This window comes from Asparagus officinalis, chromosome 9 (assembly GCF_001876935.1).
Source record: "Asparagus officinalis chromosome 9, Aspof.V1, whole genome shotgun sequence".
NCBI lineage: Eukaryota > Viridiplantae > Streptophyta > Magnoliopsida > Asparagales > Asparagaceae > Asparagus > Asparagus officinalis.
Window position 1 is genome coordinate 46088085 of NC_033802.1, and position 11274 is coordinate 46099358.

Sequence of the window (11274 nt, forward strand, 5' to 3'; positions counted from 1 at the left end):
TCTCGACCAAGCGAGATTATGACTCTTCTCGATATCAAAACCAAGTTTGATCCAGAGGAAAGGTGAAACGGGCCTCAGATCTTTCGAATAGCTCCCTCTTTATGCTAAAGTTTGTCAAGATCTACTAGTCTTCCTCTAAAATTTGTGCTCCACTCTTCAATTTGACAGTACCTCCCCTAGATTTCCGATCCCCTGCGTATATGGCTATAAGCTTGTATTTATAGGCTTCGGTTGCGTCGTTTTCAAATAAGAATTGATGATTTAACATTATCCTTAGTTAATAACTACTTAACCATCTTTAGGGATAGCATCCAAGTAGTTGGGAGGCTCTAGAACAAAAGAATCCAGTAAAAATCATCAAAAACCATCGAAAAACGCGTTTTCAACGTTTCTGGGCATGAGCCACCCCACGGTGGCTAGGCACTGTGCAAGCCACCAAATGGTGGCTCAACCTTAGCCAAGCCACCAAATGGTGAACCAAGGCTAAGCCACTGGCTTTGGGTGAGTCCTTTCAGTGTGACTCGGTCGCTAGGGGCTATTCCGATCTTGCGGGTTTTGACTTGTTTCGTCGATACGCGCATTTCGTCATTTCGTTGACTTATACGCTTCATCGGTTTGCTTGATGCATTTTGTTAACTTGGAGGTGGCCAATGAGTGCACGGGCCACTTGGAGGTGGCTGATGAGCACACGGGCCACTTAGAGGTGGCCGGTGAGCAAGCGGGCCACTTGGAGGTGGCCGGTGAGCGCGCGCCAGTGAGCGTGTGGGCCACTTGGAGGTGGCTGATAAGCATGCGGGCCACTTGGAGGTGGCTGATGAGCATGCAGTCCCTTGCTTTGCTATTCCGGTGGTTTGTTGCTATGCCATCAACGGTTCGCCAATTCGCTTTATGCACTTGTCGGCGTCAGATAATCCTCCTTGATTCGGATAATGATGTTCATCATCTTATCTCCATCTCGAACTACGTGCGGAAACCTATAGGTTATTTTTTATGCCTACAGATACCCCCTCCAAAGTGTTCCAGTCACGTTTCTTTTATAGAAAAGCCTGAAATACTTTGGATGCGATAGGCCCAACCTTCACTTTGTGTAAAAGGACCTGTAATTGGCTTTAGTTCTTGACTTTTTTAAATATTAGTCTATTTAGTATTTTATCAAATAGCTAAAATTCTTCTGGCTCTCCATTTATCTTCTGACCGTTGTCGAAGTCTCGAATTGAAACTGGTGTGTTGATCTCGTATTTTAGCTCGTGTCATTGAGTCGACGTTGAACTGACTATATTCACCAGGGATTCATATCTGAATTACGGTTGAAATCCTTAGGATTATCCTTTGTTTTGGAGTTGATTTGAGCCTTGTTTTGGCGAGAATTGATGACGCATTGACTAGCATTGACTTTGATTGCAACGCATTGACCACCTTTGACCTTCATTTGCAACACGTTCAAAGTCCTTTGTGGAAACTTTGGCTGATGTTGATATTCTCCTGGGTCTTCAAGTCACGAGACCAACTGATAAAGCTGGTGCGTCAGTGACTATCGTGTTTATAGGATTTTTGGCAAATCCTCAGCCATAAACAGTTTTGACAGGCCTTTACCGACTACTGTTTGAGTCGGGCTAGCATGCAGATTGCTTAAGTCTGTTCCACAGGTGATATTATGCTAAAAGAATAAACTAACTTGATTCTATGATATTGAATATATAGACTTCGTCATTTGTTGCGGGAATAGACTACCCGACAACACGTGTTAGGCGCAGACTTTAGGATTTTTGGTAAACCCTTAGCCATCAACGATTTAATATGCCTTTACCGATTACTGTAGGCATATAAAATTGCTTAAAGGTCCCTTAGCACAGTTCGGCATAAACCGACGAACCAACGAGGCGACGAGTTCGACGAATCGCACGCAAGCGACGGAATGCATCCATACGCGTTCGGAATCAAGCCAAGTGTCAAAGAATCAACGAGTCATCCAACCGAGAATAGACTCAGACGAATCACGATCGAATCAAGATCAGTTTCGGACTCGAACTCAGAAGCGGATTTACTGCCAAATCAGGAATCCGACTCACTGCCAAATCAGATCAACAAATCAGAGTCTCAATCAACCGAATCACGGACAAAACCGGAAAACGGACACAACACAAAACAACGGAAAACAGCAAACCCAGAGGGGCTCGGCCAAACCGAGCCGCCTCAAGGTGGCTCGGCCAAAGCCGCCCGAGGTGGCCGACAGTGGCCCGAGGTGGCCGACAATTCCCTTTTTGCAGCCACTGTCCTGAGAGCCTATAAATAGGCCTAGAGATGTTCATTTTCGGAGGTCGAACTTTCAAGAGCCGAAACTCTGCCGGATTGAAGAGTGAACTCGGAGCTTGAAGACCAGAAGACTTGCACCATTCAGATCTGATCCTCGGCGACCATCCACGTCAGAAAAGGCAGGATCTCGAGAGGAAGAAAGAACAGATCTGAGATCTACACGAGGCTACACTCCAGATCTAAGCTTGGTCTTAGATCTCGAGATCCGAGCGATTATTCCCTTGGTGGATTAATCCCTCCCGGCTATTATTCCCTTCGTGGAATAATACCCGTATAATCGTGTAGATCCGACCGGATCTAGATCACGCGGTGGTCCACGGATTAGCCCCGGCGCAGGCAAAGAACCCACCAAAGCGAGCGACCGCAAAACAGGAGCTCGCGATTTGTTCACAAGAGGAAAGTTGTAATTTTTACTTTTTTTCTTTGATTTAGTTGTAACCGGATCTATAAAAGACCGGATCTTTGTAATCCAAGATGACAATTATTTCAATGAAGAAAACAGTTTTCCCCGCGAACAATCTGGCGACCACAGTGGGAGCCGACGATCTCGCCAACGAGATCGATGCGTCGTAGCCGCGGATTGCAATCCTGGTCGTGGAGGAGGTCGAGTATGAGTTCGACCAGCAGAAGTACGAGGAGTATATGTCCTCTTCCGGATCTACCTCCCCCCGCAAGTCCAAGAAGTTCTCCTCCGAGAGAAAAGTTCGTTGGTTTGAAGCTGCTCGGAAAGCCAACGAAGCTCTCAACCCAGCTGACGCCAAAGTCGCGTCAGATGAAATTCCACCGACCTCCAATCAGGTCAACCCAACTCCCGCCAACGCCTCCACTGTTCAGGGCGTTGTGACTCTCTCAAAGAGAGCCCGCCAGAGGCGTCGTCAACGCCTTGCGCGGCAATTCGCTAAGGCGATGGAGTCTACGGACGGATTCCGCTACCACGCGGAGTTGAAGAACAGAAGAGGCAAACAGCCTCAACCACCAATGAATGGCGACTCTTCCAAGCCGCCAAAGAAAGAATGGGTCCGCGTCAAACGGAACCGTTCGACACTCGAGGAGCGCATTCGCAAGCGCCGCGCGATGTCAGCGCAGGCACGGGCTCAAGCTCAGGAAGCCCGTAGAAAGCTGCAAAAGGAGGTGGAGAAGAAGCCACCACCAACACGACAAGTCTGGAAGCCTAAGTCTGAAGTGGCGACTCAGGCCAAAAAGCAACCAGTGCAGCCTTCTAAGGAAGGTCAAACTCCGGCGAGTCAACCAAAGTCGCCGTTAATCCCAATAACTTCTCCGGGAGATCATGCAGAGTCATCCCGCAAGAAGAAATCAATTATGGAGCGCCTCGGTCCAATTCCTGACGAGAGAGGCAAAGCTCCAATTCACGAGCGTTTGGGCCCGATGAAGAAGCCCAGAACGACTCAACATACTGGGGGTCGCCATCACCTCCAGCATGACAAAGAGCTCAAGGCAGCTGCGCGCACTAACTTGCGCATCGAAGTCCAAGAGCACGCTGAAGACTCGCGCCCACGAAGGCATGTTTCTAGGCGTGTAACCTTTGAAAGCCCAAAGAAGGCGATCCAACCTCAGATGGAAACATTATCATCTGATAATGATAGTGTTATACCTGAGAAGTCGTGCCCGCACACGATAGGTTACTCTGACTGTCAAAATGACGAGTTGTACTATCGTGCTGGGGGTACGAATAGAACCAGGAAGAGGAGTCCCCGAGAACAGGAAATTCAATGTCCCTGTTCCAAACTCATTCGGGCGGTATTGTCTGAATGCAATTGCATTAAGGCGGTCCCCGAAAGAGTTTCAGTTTTTGAAAGACTCAGTGCGGAGACGCCAAAACCAAGGCCTAGGCGCTTCCAACGAAGAAGAAGGGTGATTGAAGACGGAGAATTTCCGAGGGTCACCACCAACATGACGAGCAAAGGGACATCGGCACGGGGTGATTTCGAGTCGATTCTGAAAGCCTCCCGGCCTAGAACCCGTCTGCAGTCCGGAACCATCGAGCGAGCAACCTATGGTAGGGTTCGGACAAGACGCCCTTCAGAAGATGAAGAATCTGATGCCGGCTCCGCGGTTGCATCAGATAATACGGTATCCAGCGAGGGACAACCCCGCGAGGCACTTATGATAAGTGCGGAGCAGATGGCCAAGATGCTTGAAGACGCTTTGGCTAAGCAGAAAGAAAGTTTCAAGTTTGAGATGGAGATGGCCATGCAGCAGATGAGAGAAATGCATGACCAACAAATCCAAGCATTGGCGAACCAACAAGGCGAGCAGAATCGTCGTAACCCGGTTAATCTGGAAGATGAGGATACAAATGCTCAGAATACCAATGATCATCCTGTCAATGCAGGGGGTGGTAATGAGAATGCCAATGAAGACACAGGCGAAAGTCTGAAGATCAAGAACCTCGAGAGCAAAATCAACACACTAATTTCCGCTCAAGAGATGAAGAAAACAGGCATTCCTTGCCCATACCCAAGAGAATGGGAATCGATCCCATATCCGGCGAAGTTTAATCTAATTAACTTCACGCCGTTTAATGGGATGGGTTCACCTACCCAGCATTTGATTTACTTCAAATCGCATTTGGGGGTGATCTCTGGTAATGAGCCTCTGATGGTGCGGTCATTCGTCGGCACTCTTCGCGGAGCCGCCTTCGATTGGTATCGCCGCCTCAAGCCAGGCAGCGTGAACAGCTGGGATGACATGGAGACCAAGTTCCTGGCCAACTTCTTCGACGACGACACCGAGATATCTATCGGATCGTTGCTCGATGAGAAGCAGAAAGACGGAGAGTTAGTCGACACCTTCGTCAAAAGGTTCCGGAACAAGGCGATGAATTGCCGGGACCCGATCACCGAGGAATTCATCCTCCAGACCTGCCACAACAACCTCGCGTTGGACGTGCTGGAAGCAATGGGGACAGCACCATCCAAGACATGGAAGGACTTGAAAGTCCGGGGAGAGCAAGCTGAGCGATTCCTCAAGAGAAAGAAGGCGGAAAGAGGCCAACCGGCGACAAGTGCTCCAAAGCAAAACTTCGTCCCACGGGGGAAAGGTAAGGCACATGCTAATGCAGTTGATGCTAATCAAACCTTTCAATTGCAACCTCAGCAACAGCAGCCACAGCAACAGGCCCCACAATAATCTCGAGGGCAATGGCAACAACGGCCTCAGAAGCAGAAATCTTCGGAGCCAAGGTTTCCCAAAGTCTACTCTTTCAAAGATGATGAAGTTCCCGGCATCTTCAAATACTTGTTGGAGAACAACAAAATCCAGTTGCCGGCGATCGTGGATCAAGAGGGGGCCAGCAAGGTGACGGATCCAAAGTACCGCGCGTACCACAGAGCGGTCCACCACCCTATGAGATCATGCTACCACCTCAAAGACAAGATCCAGGCGTTAATCGACGTAGGGGTCATAACCCCGAAACCAGCCAAGAATGTTGGAGCAAACGCGGTTTCAATCAGTTTCGGGTCGGTGCCTACAACTTGTTTCGAGCCAAAACACGTCACCAAAGTCGGGATGAAGACGGTGAATGACGACCCGCACGGACAGCGCCAAAAGGGACTTGTACCGCACACAACCCCAAATGGCGAAATCCTTTGGGTTCATCCAGATCTGATTGAAGATGAACAATGGGCCGGTTCGTCATCCGGGAGGAAGTCTAAAGGAAAAGGGAAGTCTTGTTATGGAGTCTCTGCTATCCCAGGGGAAGATGACGAAAGAATCCCCACTTTCCCGCTCTCTGAAGAAGAACAAGAAGCTTTTGCGACACGGAGCGGAAATGAATACCACTACAATTATCCGCCACCTAGTGAGCAGGGGGTGAACAAGCGGGGACCAGCCAAAACTCTCACAGAAATGGGGGTGATTACGAGTCCCACACCGGGTAAAGAAGCTCTACGACAACCGGTGAATAAACCAAAAGAGAAGAATCCCCAAGAGGTACAGAATCCGAAGCAGTCTCGTTTCAGTCGTCCAATTGGAAGAGACAAACCGGAAAGCTCGAAGACTCCGCATAGCTTCGACATTATGGCGCAATTAGCCAACATTCCTGCACGGATAACGCTGTATGAGTTGCTGCGATTATCCAAAGAAACCAGGGAGGCCCTACAAGAAGCTGTCTCGTTTCAATCGTCCGATTGGAAAGGATAAACCGGAGAGTTCGAAAACTCCACGTGCCTTTGACATCATGGCTCAGCTAGCTAATATTCCAGCGCGGATAACGTTATATGAGTTGCTGCGGCTGTCTAAAGAAACTAGAGAAGCATTGCAAGAAGCCTTGGCCGATTCAGAAGCATTCCTCACTCGGATCAAACCGGCGCCTGAGGAACTAGAACTGTTAGCTCAACAGTGCAATGTGGCAGCTAAGAACATTCCCTGCATCACCTTCACCAAAGAAGACATGCAGACGAAGAATTCAAACCATGATCGGCCATTGTATTTTGTCGGGTACATTGGTTCCAGCGAGGTCAACCGAATCCAAGTAGATCCGGGTTCCGCTGTGAGCATTATGCCGCTTCGCCTAATGCATAGCCTTGGCATTCCAGTCAGCAAATTGGCGTCTACAGGCACAGTCATTTACGGATTCAATACCAGCGGGTCAAGGCCTTTGGGGAAGATCCGGATAAAATGCCAAATGGGCGATCTGAAGACGGAGGTCACGTGTTACGTGATAGATGCTGAGACATCCTATAATTTACTATTGGGTCGGCCTTGGATCCATAGTAATGTTATAGTTCCCTCCACCTTACATCAGTGTCTGAAATATGTCGACACTGATGGAAAGGTCAGGACGGTGGTCGCAGATAAGCAACCATTCAAAGGGTATGAGAATTACTTCACTGATTCTCTCCTTTATGGTAACGAATCTGACACGGAACCATCGATCCAAGGCACGGACAGCGGAGAAGAAGCTGATTCCGAGGCCGGATTCGATTACAATGGCGGTTTTGTTTTAAATGACATTGTACCCTTTGTAATCAATCTTGACGATGAACAATCGTCAGATGGCGGTTGTAACTGGCAACTTGCCGATATTGAAATAAAAGATGATTTAGAGTACTCCTTGTCTCTTGATGATGTGGTAAGAGAACTGTATGATAATGCTGACTTGTATATGCCGCTTCGATCGTCTTATGTAACGAAGGAGCGCCTCCAGCATTCTTTCGGAACAACCATGATCATCCCGAACAAGGTAGGAGGTGCAAAAGAAGTAATTTATGGTAAAGGAAAAAGCTCTCCGTTACCAGATCATTTCCTAAGTGAAGACGAAGATGATGACAAACCTGGTCGGCATTTATCTAAATATAGTCCGGAAGCGCGCAAGCTCATGGAAAAGCAGGGGTACGATTTCACACTCGGAGAAGGTCTATACTTCGATCGAGGTCCTCGTAATCCAGCCAAAGCGGTATATGTACCAAAAGGGAAACCTGAGGATTATTATAAATATGGGCGAGGCTTAGGTTATGTTTCATCAGATGACGAATGTGGTTGGCAAATTATCGATCAAATTGCTAACAAAGCTAAGGATGGGTACTTGCCAGATTCTTCAGCTGAGGATTCCGACACAAGTTTGGGAGAAATGTTCAAAACCTTAATGTCAAACATGACTACAGCTGATCCATCTACGTTGGAGGATGACGATCAAATGCCAACGTGGGAAGACCCATGGGTTCATCACCTAAACATGCAATACGGTGATAGGTTCGAACAGAGAGAACCACCAACCGAAGATGAAGTAGTCCAAATTAATATGGGCAATGAGGCCAATCCAAAGCCCATATTCATCAGCGGTAGTCTTCTTCCAGATGAGAAGGAGGAATTAATTGCCCTGATCAGAGAATACATTGATGTCTTCGCCTGGAACTACGAAGATATGCCAGGACTCGACCCTAATGTGGCAATGCACCGCCTAGACATCAAGCCGGATGCCAAACCTGTCAAACAACAGCAAAGACGGTTTCGTCCGCAGATTATGGAAGCCATTGAGGCAGAGGTTAAGAAGTTGATCGATTCGGGATTTATCCGAGAAGAACAACATCCAGACTGGTTAGCCAACATCGTTCCCGTCATGAAGAAGAATGGCAAAATCAGGATTTGCATCGACTTCAGGAACCTGAATGAAGCATGTCCGAAAGATGATTTCCCTCTCCCAATCACGGATGTCATTATCGACAATACATGTGGATTCGAGAGGATGTCCTTCATGGATGGATTTTCGGGATATAACCAAATCAAGATGCATCCAGAGGATGAGAAGCATACGGCGTTTAGAACACCCCTCGGCGTCTTCTGCTATACGGTGATGCCTTTCGGTCTGAAGAATGCCGGTGCCACATACCAGCGAGCGATGACTAAGATTTTCCAAGAACATCTCAGGAAAACAGTCGAATGCTACGTTGATGATTTGGTTGTGAAAAGCCGCAACAAAGAAGATCACATCAAGGATTTGAAGACGATGTTCGATCTCATGAGGAGTCATCAATTGAAGATGAACCCCACTAAATCATTCCTTGGAATGTCCAGCGGAAAATTTCTTGGGTTCGTCGTCACCACTAAGGGTATACATATCGATCCTGATAAGGTGAAGGCGATACATGAATTGCAGCCCCCGAGGAATCTGAGAGAACTCAGAGGATTGCAAGGGCGTTTAGCTTATATCCGGCGTTTCATCTCAAATCTTTCTGGGAAGTGCCAACCGTTCTCTAAGCTGAACAAGAAAGGAGTATCATTCATCTGGGATGATGCCTGCCAAAAAGCGTTCGAAGATATCAAAACATATCTGGCGAACCCTCCTGTTCTCGTTGCACCGAAATCTGGTAAACCGTTCTTGATTTATCTCAAGGCGATGAACCACTCGATAAGTGCCTTACTAGCGCAAGACGATGATAACGGTCACGAACAGGCAGTTTATTACCTAAGTCGGACCTTGGTAGGCGCAGAGTCTCGATATCCGATGATTGAGAAAGAATGCCTTGCATTGGTATTTGCGATGCAAAAGATGCGGCATTACCTGGTGGGACAGACGATCTACGTTATCTCCAACGTTAATCCAGTACGGGTGTTTATGACGCAACCGGCCTCTATGAATTGGCGGCTACGGTTCGTCATCCGGGAGGAAGTCTAAAGGAAAAGGGAAGTCTTGTTATGGAGTCTCTGCTATCCCAGGGGAAGATGACGAAAGAATCCCCACTTTCCCGCTCTCTGAAGAAGAACAAGAAGCTTTTGCGACACGGAGCGGAAGCGGAAACGAGTATCACTACAACTATCCGCCACCTAGTGAGCAGGGGGTGAACAAACGGGGACCAGCCAAAACTCTCACAGAAATGGGGGTGATTACGAGTCTCACACCGGGTAAAGAAGCTCTACGACAGCCGGTAGATAAACATAAAGAAAAGAGGCCCGAGGAGGTTCCAAATCCGAAGCAATCTCGTTTCAGTCGTCCGATTGGAAAGGATAAACCGGAGAGTTCAAAAACTCCACGCGCCTTTGACATCATGGCTCAGCTAGCTAATATTCCAGCGCGGATAACGTTATATGAGTTGCTGCGGCTGTCTAAAGAAACTAGAGAAGCATTACAAGAGGCCTTGGCCGATTCAGAAGCATTCCTCACTCGGATCAAACCGGCGCCTGAGGAACTAGAACTGTTAGCTCAACAGTGCAATGTGGCAGCTAAGAACATTCCCTGCATCACCTTCACCAAAGAAGACATGCAGACGAAGAATTCAAACCATGATCGGCCCTTGTATTTTGTCGGGTACATTGGCTCCAGCGAGGTCAACCGAATCCAAGTAGATCCGGGTTCCGCTGTGAGCATTATGCCGCTTCGCCTAATGCATAGCCTTGGCATTCCAATCAGCAAATTAGCGTCTACGGGCACAGTTATTTACGGATTCAACACCAGCGGGTCAAGGCCTTTGGGGAAGATCCGAATAAAATGCCAAATGGGCGATCTGAAGACGGAGGTCACGTGTTACGTGATAGATGCTGAGACATCCTATAACTTACTATTGGGTCGGCCTTGGATCCATAGTAATGTTATAGTTCCCTCCACCTTACATCAGTGTCTGAAATATGTCGACACTGATGGAAGGGTCAGGACGGTGGTCGCAGATAAGCAACCATTCAAAGGGTATGAGAATTACTTCACTGATTCTCTCCTTTATGGTAACGAATCCGATACTGAACCATCGGCCCAGGGCCCAGACAGCGGAGAAGAAGCTGATTCTGAAGCCGGATTCGATTACAATGGCGGTTTTGTTTTAAATGACATTGTACCATTTGTAATCAATCTTGATGATGAACAGTCGTCAGATGGCGGTTGTAACTGGCAACTTGCCACCAATGAAATAAATGATGATTTAGAGTACTCCTTGTCTCTTAATGATGCGATAGAGGGATTATATGATAACCCAGATTTATGTATGCCGCTCCGATCATCTTATGTAACGAAGAGAAGTCTCCAACATTCTTTCGGAACAACCCGAATTATTCCTGCCAAGATAAGGGGACAAAAGGAAGTGATTTATGGTAAAGGAGAAAATCTTCCGTTGCCAGATCATTTCCTAAGAGAAGACAAGGATGAAGACAAATCTGGTCTGCATTTATCTAAGTATAGTCCGGAAGCGCGCATGCTCATGGAAAAACAAGGATACGATTTCGCACTCGGAGAAGGTTTATACTTCGATCGAGGATCCCGTATACCAGTCAAAGCGGCATACGTACCAAAAGGAAAACCCGATGACTATTACCGTCACAAGAGAGGTTTAGGCTATGTTTCATCAGATGACGAATGTGGTTGGCAAATTATCGATCAAATTGCTAACGAAGCTAAGGATGGGTACTTGCCAGATTCTTCAGCCGAGGATTCCGACACAAGTTTGGGAGATAAGTTCAAAACCTTAATGTCAAACATGACTACAGCTGATCCATCTACGTTGGAGGATGACGATC